General features: G+C 42.1%; 1 long non-coding RNA gene across 1 annotated transcript in view; it reads right to left on the reverse strand.

Moving 5' to 3' along the window:
• Positions 1–1,269: 1,269 nt before the first annotated feature.
• The window catches only part of LOC120220306, a 32,973-nt gene continuing 24,177 nt past the window's right edge, over positions 1,270–10,065 (reverse strand). The window contains exons 2-3 of the long non-coding RNA XR_005525533.1: positions 3,767–3,854; positions 1,270–1,652 (exon numbers count right to left, since the gene is read on the reverse strand). This is a non-coding gene — a long non-coding RNA (uncharacterized LOC120220306). The remainder of the gene's footprint in view (positions 1,653–3,766; positions 3,855–10,065) is intronic.

The raw sequence follows: 10,065 nt of genomic DNA on the forward strand, positions 1-10,065 counted from the left end.
GAATTGCGTTGCTGGAAAAAAATGTTTGTAGGCAAAAATGTTAAAATTCCAAAATAAACTACCTCAGTGGTGACGGTTTGACATCATTCATTGGTCAGAAATTTGATTGTAATTAGGGGAGGTCACTTAGTAAAATAGAAAGATTATGGAATGTGGAATTAGAAGACCTGGATCCAAGACTTAGATGCTCAACTTACTGAATGAACCTCCAGCTTCAGGATCATCATCTATAAACAGGGGTGTTCTACACACCTTATGTTACCAGGACTAAAATATATGTTAAACTTAAAGTCTTACAAAATCTAAAGAGCTATACAAATAATAGCACTTATATAATAACTTGGAAGACTTTGGCCTTTGGTTTACTGGAAAGATGGTCATTATAATTTAAAATTAAAGGGAATTGATTAATAACACAATACAGTACAAATGTCATATTGAATAAATAAATTCTGGGACCAAAATAAACCATATTTCATCATATTACATTGTTAGAGTGGTGATACCAATCACATAGTTACCTGAATTGTTAAGCAAACACAGGATTTTGAGGTTTTTTTAATCACTCCATGGGAGTCTATTCATGAGACAAGAGAACCCCTAGGGTCCAGTTCTTTTCTAGAAAGGCAGAGTGAGAACAGTTTCAAATATACTTCGAAGCCCATTTCTTTGTGGCTTACTGGGTAACAGGCCAAAGCTTAAGGGAATCTGATTGGCAGGAGGATAGAGTAGATAGCAAGTAAATGGGGAGAAAAACGCTTTATGTATTTTATTTCCCTCCTCTTCAGTAAGCCCACTTTGGCTCTCTGGTGACACCTGCAGGCTAATGAGAGAATGCGACCTGAAAGCCTCATCAGAGGAAGAACAAAGTTGTCTAGGGCCAAAATCAGATTTCTAAAGCAGACTGTGATGTGTACATGAATCACTTGCATATTCTGTTCAAACCTGAATGCTCATTAAGTAGGTCTGGGGTGGGGCCCCCGATTCTGCAGATCTGTCTTCCTGGTAATGCTACAAGGCTGATAGGCCACAACCACGTGTTGAATAGCAAGGCTCCAAGGGATTTTCAAAGAGCACTGAATGTCACAGAAGGAAAGGATATCATCTTGTTCAGCCTCCTTATTTTCCAGGTGAAGAAGCTGAGGACAGCAAAAGAAGGCAGGTACCACCCACAAACGTGAACACGATTTCTTTGTTTTTTCATTTTAAGCAGGTTCTGTGCCCAACATGGAGCTTGAACTCATGACCCCAAGATCAAAATTCGCATTCTTTACCAACTTAGCCAGCCAGGTGCCCCACTACAAATGTGAATACTGTAAGCTGTTTCAGGTCTCATCCTGGCTCTTTTGTCTGTAATAGCAAATTATGTGAGCTGAGAAGGGCTTTCCAGTTCCACTATTTAACGACAGTATCACTCACCCAAAGCCACACTACTTAGACATGAAAATGGCTGTTTTGTACAATGGATGATATTTTCTCCCATTTTTCCTTGACGCGCTGCTGGCTGGGGAAGTAACCAGTTCTAGATGAAGTAGAAGATGTTCCTGAGTCCAAATGAAATTGATATTTCCCAGATGTAGGAGCCCAGTCAAGATTGCCAAAGGGACTCAAGGTCAGAAATTACCATAGGTTCTTCCTGTTGTCGTCTCTCACTGCAACAACAAAGAAAGGCCGGCTCCCAAAACAGTCATTCCAACACATCATCCACCAGCTTACAGTGGGCTTGCCTGAAGCCTGACCCTTACATTCCCCAGAGTATTCACTTCTCTAAGTTTTGTGGACATCCCAACCCATGCCTCAATTGCTCCCTCTACTCTTGCTATTAGGGAAATAAGTGGGACTATTGATTTTTAACTCAAGGACATTTAGAAACAAATTCAGCTGACTCTCAACTACATTAGATGAAATTGGTCCAAGTTTTGGAATGAATTACCTTGAAAAAGCAGCTGACACTGCACTTTATAATCCAGGAATTTGGAATGGATTACCCCAAAACCACAATTAATTGGGAGAATATGGAAACTAAGTACTGACTCATGGAATTCATTAACATTATCATTTAATGGTTAAGCTATATGAATTCAGAAAATGCAGAAATTGACACTTATGTGTATGAGCTGGCCTGGGGTCGTGGAAAATTCCCTGATCGGAAAAGCAGAAGATAAGAGCTTGTTGCCTGAATCTGCCAGTTACTAGATGTGTGTCCTGGGGCAAGCTATGTGGCCTTCCTAGGACTCAATGTCTATCTACACTTGTGGGTGACGGGGTTCTATTAGATGATCTCTTAGTTCCCTTCCAGTGCCAATGTTTTATGACTTCAAAACCTGTAAGAGACAACTCACATTTTCTACACAAGAAAAACGTTACTAGGAAGAACATTCTTGTACCTGAAGGCTGAGCACAGTTCTGCTCGGGAACTATATACATAGCTAGTTGCCTGCTTTCTGGTACCGTGATCATAATTAGCTGTTTCTTCAGCAAGTAGTGAGACAGGGAAACAAAAGGACCCCATGAAAAAAACTGCATTTTTTTGCTCCTTTTCCTGCTTCTATTCTTATTAGAACCTGTATCCTTGCCCTACACATGGTTCGTAGTACAGATAATGTTTGTTCTCCCTGTAGAGGTCAAGGACATAATGATTTCCTTGGAGTCTTCCAACAAACAGATAACACTTAAGGAGTGACTGGGTGAGGTCATCATTTACATGTTCCACCTTGACCCAAGATCCCTGGCTCCAGGGCATAAGTGACTTATGGGGAACACTTGAGCACTCTGTCCTTGTTCTGACCAGTTCTTGGATGCCTGAGAGGACACATGAACCACAGCACAATTATCAGTAAAACCCTAGACCTTAAACAAAGATGAGTCTCATTCTCCTTTTTCTTTCTGAGTCTCTCAGATGCTCTGTATATATCTGCTCTCTCTATATCTGCAATAAACTCTGTTCTCACTTCTTGCTGGCTCACATTTGACTTCTGTGTATAGCCAAGGACCCTCTTGACTGGCCCTAAGAGACCCCCTCTGGGTCCTGGGACCCAGCCTGCCTGCATCAGCATCACTGCATTTGGCACATAGCAGGACCTCATCAATGTTGAGTAAGTGAATGAAAAGGGTCAAGTCTTAATTTAGAAATTCTAAAATTCTGGGGGTGCCTGGGTGGCTCAGTCTGTTAAGCAACTGGCTTCGGCTCAGGACATGATCTCACAGTCTGTGAGTTCAGGCCCTACATCAGGCTCTGTGCTAACAGCTCAGAGCCTGGAGCTGCTTCAGATTCTGTCTCCCTCTCTCTCTACCCCTCCCCTACTAGCATTCTGTCTCTCTCTCAAAAATAAAATGAAAATGTTTTAAAAAAATAAAAAAAGAAATTCTAAAATTCTGGCAAAGTGTAAGAACACAATTCCCTTGATCCTACTTCCAGTTACTGTCCTGTCTGTCTCCTCTTCAGAACCAAATCTCAAAAGATGACCTGCTTCAGTGATATTATAATAGTGATATAGGATGACATGTGGTAATGAGCATATACTCATGATAACCATAGCATAACATAGAGAGAAATTGAATCGCTATGTGTACACCTGAAACTAATGGAACATTGTGTGTCAATTATACTCAAATTAAAAAAAAAATTTTTTTAAATGACCTGCTGACTCCATTTCCTCACATCCCACTCCCTTTCTCATCATGTTTCAATTGGACATCTACCCCTTTAAAGACACTTTAAAGTGTCTTTTTAAAAGAAATAGTCCTGAGCTTACCAGTGACTTACCAGTGAGTTGGTATGATATTGGGAAATACGTATACTTGGTCTTGGTCTCTGGTTCCTGGAATGGATCTTCTAAAACCCTTGTAATTTCCTGAGCAATAAGGATGAGGAGGATCCTTTTGGTACTCATAAGTCCCTTCCCACCATACCTGAGTTTATCCTGAGGTGACTCTTGGAGAATGAGGGCTGGTTACCTGAGGAATGAACCATTTGATTTGAGGGTTAGAACTTTAAGCCCCACTCTAATCTCTGGGAAAAGGAGAGAACATGAGCCTGAGTAAGTTACTAATGGCCAATAATTTAATCGGTTGTGCCTAATAATGGAACTTGCATAAAAATCCTAAACAATGAGATTGGGAGAGCTTCTCTCTAGATTGGAGGTGCTGGTTCTCTGGCCGGCCTGGAGAGGGCCCCTTCACTAAACCTTGCCCTCTCCCTTGCATCTCTCCCATTTGCCTGCTTCTGAGTTCTATGCTTTAGAATAAACTGATAATAGCAAGTAAAGTGTTTCCTTGAGTTCTGTGAGCCATTCTAGAAAATTATCAATCCAGAGGAGAGAGTCCTATAAATCAGGAAGTCCTGATTTATAGCCAGTTGGTCAGAAATATGGGAAACCCAGGCTAGAAATTGGCATCTTATGGGGCAATCTTGTGGGACTTAGCCCCTGACCTGTGGGGTCTGTGTTAACTCCAGGTAGTTGTGTCAGAATTGAATTAAATTGCAGGACATCCAGTTGGTGTCTACAGAGAATTAGAGAAATGCTTGTTGTGGAAAACCCACATGTTTGTTGTAAGTAGAGAAATTTTTCTTTAGTTGATAAACCAAATGGTCCTTCTGTAGTGTTTACTATATGTGATCACTTATCAGCATTCAGTTCTGTTGCTCATTGTCTCCTTTTTTTCCGTAATTTTGTTTTTGTTTTTTATTTATTTCTGAGAGAGAGAGAGACAGACAGTGTGAGCAGGGGAGGGTCAGAGAAAGAGGGAGACACAGAATCTGAAACAGGCTCCAGGCCCTGTGCTGGCTGTCCACACAGAGCCCAAAACGGGGCTCGAACTCACAAACCGTGAGATCATGACCTGAGCCGAAGCCGGATGCTTAACCAACTGAGCCACCCAGGCGCCCCTTTTGGTAATTTTTTTAATGTTTATTTTTGAGAGAGAGAGAAAGAGCATGAGCAGGGGAGGGGGAGAGAGGGAGAAAGACACAGAATCCGAAGCAGCCTCAGCTTGCTGTGCTGACAGCATCTGTGTGACAGCTCAGAGCCTGACATGGGGCTCAAACCCATGAACCTTGAGGTCATGACCTGAGCCGAAGTCGGACGCTTAACCGACTAAGCTACCAGGCACCCCCCACCATCTCCTTTTTATAGCACAATCACTGGCTTCCTTTACACCACACTTCTTTGGTTTCCCTCAACTTCTGTGGCTGCTTATTCTAGGTCTCCTTTACAGGCTCCCCCTTCCCTCTCCTCATTCCACCACTAAATGCTGGAATTCCTCACGACTTGGTTCTATGAGCACTCCTTGGAGTTCCATGAGTCTATATGCTACTAACTCCCAAATGAGTATCTTTAGACCAGACATCTCCTCTGAACCCCAAGTTTCTATTTCCAATGGCCTACATTATTACCCATATATCACAAAGTCAGTCCATCAATATGGCCACTTCACCAATAAGAAAACAAACAACCTGATTAAAAATTAGGCAAAAAATTTGAACAGATACTTCAGCAGAGAAGATATATGTATGTAAATAAATGCATGAAAAGACATCCAACACCATGCAAACCACCCCACTATGCATCCAGTAGAATGACCACATTTTTTAAAAAACAAAAAAATGACAATACCAAGTAGTGATGAAGATGTGGGGCACCCAGAATTCTCACGCCTTACTAGTGGGAATGCAAACAGGCACAATGATTTTAGAAAATAGTTTAGCAGGTTTTTTTTTTTATAGTTAAACATATACTGATTCGGGCCAGCAACCCCAATTCTGGGCATTTACTTTAGAGAAATGGAAAACTGATGTTCACGTTAAAAACAAAAAAACTGCACATGAATCTTTCTTGCAGCTTTTTTCATAAATGCCCCAAAGTGGAAACCCAAATGTCCTTCAGTGGGTGAGTGGATAAACAAATTGTGGTATACTTATACAGTGCAAAAAATTCCTACTACTTAGGAATTTTTTTTAAAATGAAATATTGATACACATGACATCACAGAGGGATCTCAAATGCATTATGCTAAGTGAAAGAAGCCAGATCCAAAAGATAATATACTGTATCATTCCATTTATCTGACATTCTTGGAAAAGTAAAATTATAAGGCCCAAGCCTGTATCAGTGATTCCCAGGCTTTAGGAGTACAAAGAACAGCATGCAGGAAGTTTTGGAGATGAAATTATTAGGTATCCCGATAGTAGTAGCAGTTATGTGAATCTATGCATTTGCCACAACTCAAAGAATATTTCTCCCACTCCCACCTCCCAAAAAAATCCCTGAACTTTACTGTATGCCAATTAAAAAAATTTTTTTAATCTTTATTTATTTTTGAGAGAGACAGAGACAGAGTGTGAGTAGGGGAGGGGCAAGGAGAGAAGGAGACACAGAATCTGAAGCAGGCTTCAGGCTCTGAGCTGTCAACACAGAACCCAACCCAGAGCTTGAACTCATAAATGGTGAGACCATGACCTGAGCTGAAGCCAGATGCTTAACCAAGCGAGCCACCCAGGCACCCCAACTGTATGTCAATTTTTAAAAATTATAATACAGTATTTTCAAAACTGTATCCAGGATCCACAACCATTCATGACCACCATCACATGCTGGCCCTCTGCCATCCAGTACTCCCTAGTGCGATGGACTTCCCACCACTGTCCAGCTGGCATGCTAATAGCCCTCTCTCGCCTGCCCCTCCATCCAGCGCATCACCTCCCCCTTCCTGCAGCTCTCCACTGCACTTACACCTCCTCAGCCCACACCACCAACTCCCTTAGGTAACTTCAATACCTTCCCAGCTGGCCATACCATTTCTACTCTTGCCTGCCTGCAATCATTTTTCCATACAGTGGGCAGAGAGAACTTTAAAAAATATAAACTTGGGCGCCTGGTGGCTCAGTCAGTTAAGTGTCAGACTTCAGCTCAGATCATGATCACATGGTTCCTGAGTTCGAGCCCCTCATTGGGCTGTCTACTGTCAGCACAGAGCCTGCTTCAGATCCTCTGTCCTGCCCCCCACCCTCTTACTCTGCCCATCCTCTGCTTGTTCAAAAAAAAAAAAAATACAAACTTGGTCTTTTCATTCCCTTGAGAAAACTCTTTCAACAAATTCCCATTGTTCTTCCGATGAAATTCAGAATCTGCTTCGTCTGGCCTGTGTCCCTCTCCCCAGCCTCACCTGGTGCCTCCACTCCCCTCTCTCCCTGCACTCTCCCGCTTCAAAAGAAGCACCAAGGTCTATCAGGCCTCAGAGTCTTTGACACACTCTTCCTTGAGGCTAGCAGTTCTTCCCACTAGTTACCCTGTTACATTGATAAACTACAATTTATATGTTCAATTTCAGTTCAAATGCCTTCTTCTCTAAGAGCTATGGGCTCCCTCCAAACTAGGTCAGCTTTTTTTTTTTTTTTTTTTTTAAGAAAAAGAGAGAGTGAGCAGGGGAAGGGCAGAGGGAAAAGAGACAGAGAATCTTAAGTAGGCTCTATACCAAGCATGGAGGCTGATTTGGGGCTCACTACCATTAGATCATGATCTGAGCAGAGATCAAGAGTCAGACACTCATGGGGCACCTGGGTGGCTCAGTTGGTTGAGCATCCGACTTCAGCTCAGGTCATGGTATCACAGTGTGTGAGTTTGAGCTCCGTGTCGGACTCTGTGCTGACAGCTCAGAGCCTGGAGCCTGCTTCTGATTCTGTGTCTCCCTCTCTGCCCCTCTCCTGCTCTGTCTCTCTCTCTCTCAAAAATAAATAAACATTATATATATATATATATATATAAAGAGTCAGACACTCGCTCAACTGACTGAGCCACCCAGGCATCCTGCTTTTTAAAAAAAAAATTTATTTATTTACTTACTTACTTATTTAGAGAGCGAAAGAGAGGAGGGGCAGAGGGAGAGGGAGACAGAATCCCAAGCAAGCTTCATGCTGTCAGCACAGGGCCTATGTGAGCCTGATCTCACCAACCATGAGATCATGACCTGAGCTGAAATTACCAGTCGGTCACTTAATGGACTGAGCCACGCAGGCGATCCCACCCGTTTTTGTTTTTTTAATACCTTCTTATTACCCTGCCATTTTTCCTTCAGGGCACTTGTAACAATTTGTAACAAGAATAAAAATTTCCCATCCTCCTAAAACAAGACAGTGGTTCTCAAATTGTGGTCTAAGGACCAACAGCATCAGCATCTCCTGGGAACTTGTTGGCAATGCAGATTATCAAACACAGTCTAGTCTTTATAAATCAGAAACTCCAGAGAAGGGATTTTGACTTCTGTGTTTCAACAAGCTTTCCAGATGATTCCATAAAACACTAAAGCTTGAGAACCACCCTTCTAGTAAATAACTGATTATTTTATGGCCATGGTAATGAAACCCACAGAACTGGGTTTAGACCTGTTTAATCAAGGATAACTCACTTGGGGGGCACCTGGGTAGCTAGCTCAGTTGGTTAAGCGGCTGACTTCGGCTCAGGTCATGAATCTCACAGTTCGTGCATTGGGGACCCGTGTCAGGCTCTGTGCTGACAGCTAACTCAGAGCCCGGAGCCTGTTTCAGATTCTATGTCTACCCCTCTCTCTCTCTGACCCTCTCCTGCTCACGTTGTCTCTCTCTCTCTCTCTCTCAGAAATAAATAAAAACAAGGGAGGGGCAAGATGGCGGAGAAGTAGGGAGCTCCGTACCTGCACTCGCGCCCATGCCTTACACGGAAAAGATCTGAAGCCATAGGAAACTGTACGGAACCCAAGAGATTGGGAGAAAAAGGACGCAGATTACACTGAGAAAGCCTTCTAACGGCTACCTAAAGAAACAAGCCAAAGTACACATGGTGGAGAGGCCCAAATATCACTACGAGTAGGAAAACAAAAAAACCAAGGTCTCAACAAGAGAGACAAAGAGATACCATTCAAAAAACACTCTCTGAAAGGATAGGCCCTGGACAGTCAAAGAGTCTTCTTGGATACAGCAGCGCTCACAGGTGCAGAGAGCATAACAGGTCTTTAAAACTAACAAGAGCCAGAAAACTAACTAAAATGATGAAATGAAAGAGCTCTCCACCAAAGAAACTCCAAGAAGAATTGACAGCTAGTGAACTGCTCAAAACAGATATAAGCAGCATAAATGAACAAGATTTTAGAATAATAATCATAAAATTAATAGCTGGGCTTGAAAAAAACATAGGGACATCAAAGAAACTGTGGCTACAGACAAAATGGAGAATATAAATAGGCATGAAGAATTTAAAAAAAGTGATAAATGAGATACATAATAAATTAGAGGCCTCCAATGTACGGATTGAAGAGGCAGAAAGGAGAGTAAGTGATTTAGAAGACACCATTATAGAAAAACAAGAAGCTGACAAAAAAAGGAGACAAACTGATCCAGGAACATGAAAGAAGAGTTCGAGAGCTCAGCGACACGATCAAACGCAACAATATCTGTATCATAGGAATCCCAGAAGAGGAAGAGAGGGGGAAAGGTGCTGAAGGAGTCCTGGAACAAATTATAGCAGAGAACTTCCCCAACCTGGGAAAGAAGTAAACGTTGAAATACAAGAGGCTCAGAGGAACCCCCCCCCCGGCCAGACGTAATCTGAACCGACCTTCTGCAAGGCATATCATAATAAAAATGGCAAAATATAAGGACAAAGAGAAAATTTTGAAAGCAGATAGGGAGAAAAGGGCCCTAAAATACAAAGGCAAACCTATCAGAGTGGTGACAGACCTATCTACTGAAACATGGCAGGCCAGAAAGGAATGGCAGGAGATCTTCAATGTGATGAACAGAAAAAATATGCAGCCAAGAATCCTCCATCCAGCAAGCCTGTCATTCAAAATAGAAGGAGAGATAAAAACCTTTCCAAATAAACAGAAATTGAGAGAATTTGTCACCACTAAACCAGCCCTACAAGAAATCCTGAGGAGGACGCTCTGAAGAAAATGTTGCAAGGAACAAAGATACCAGAGACACCACCACAAACATGAACTCCACAAAGGACACAAAAACTCTAAACCCACATATCTCAATAATAACACTGAATGTAAATGGGCTGAATGCTCCAATCAAAAGACATAGCGTAG

The sequence above is a fragment of the Hyaena hyaena genome, unplaced genomic scaffold (assembly GCF_003009895.1).
Source record: "Hyaena hyaena isolate Hyena2069 unplaced genomic scaffold, ASM300989v1 scaffold_682, whole genome shotgun sequence".
Classification (NCBI taxonomy): Eukaryota; Metazoa; Chordata; class Mammalia; order Carnivora; family Hyaenidae; genus Hyaena; species Hyaena hyaena.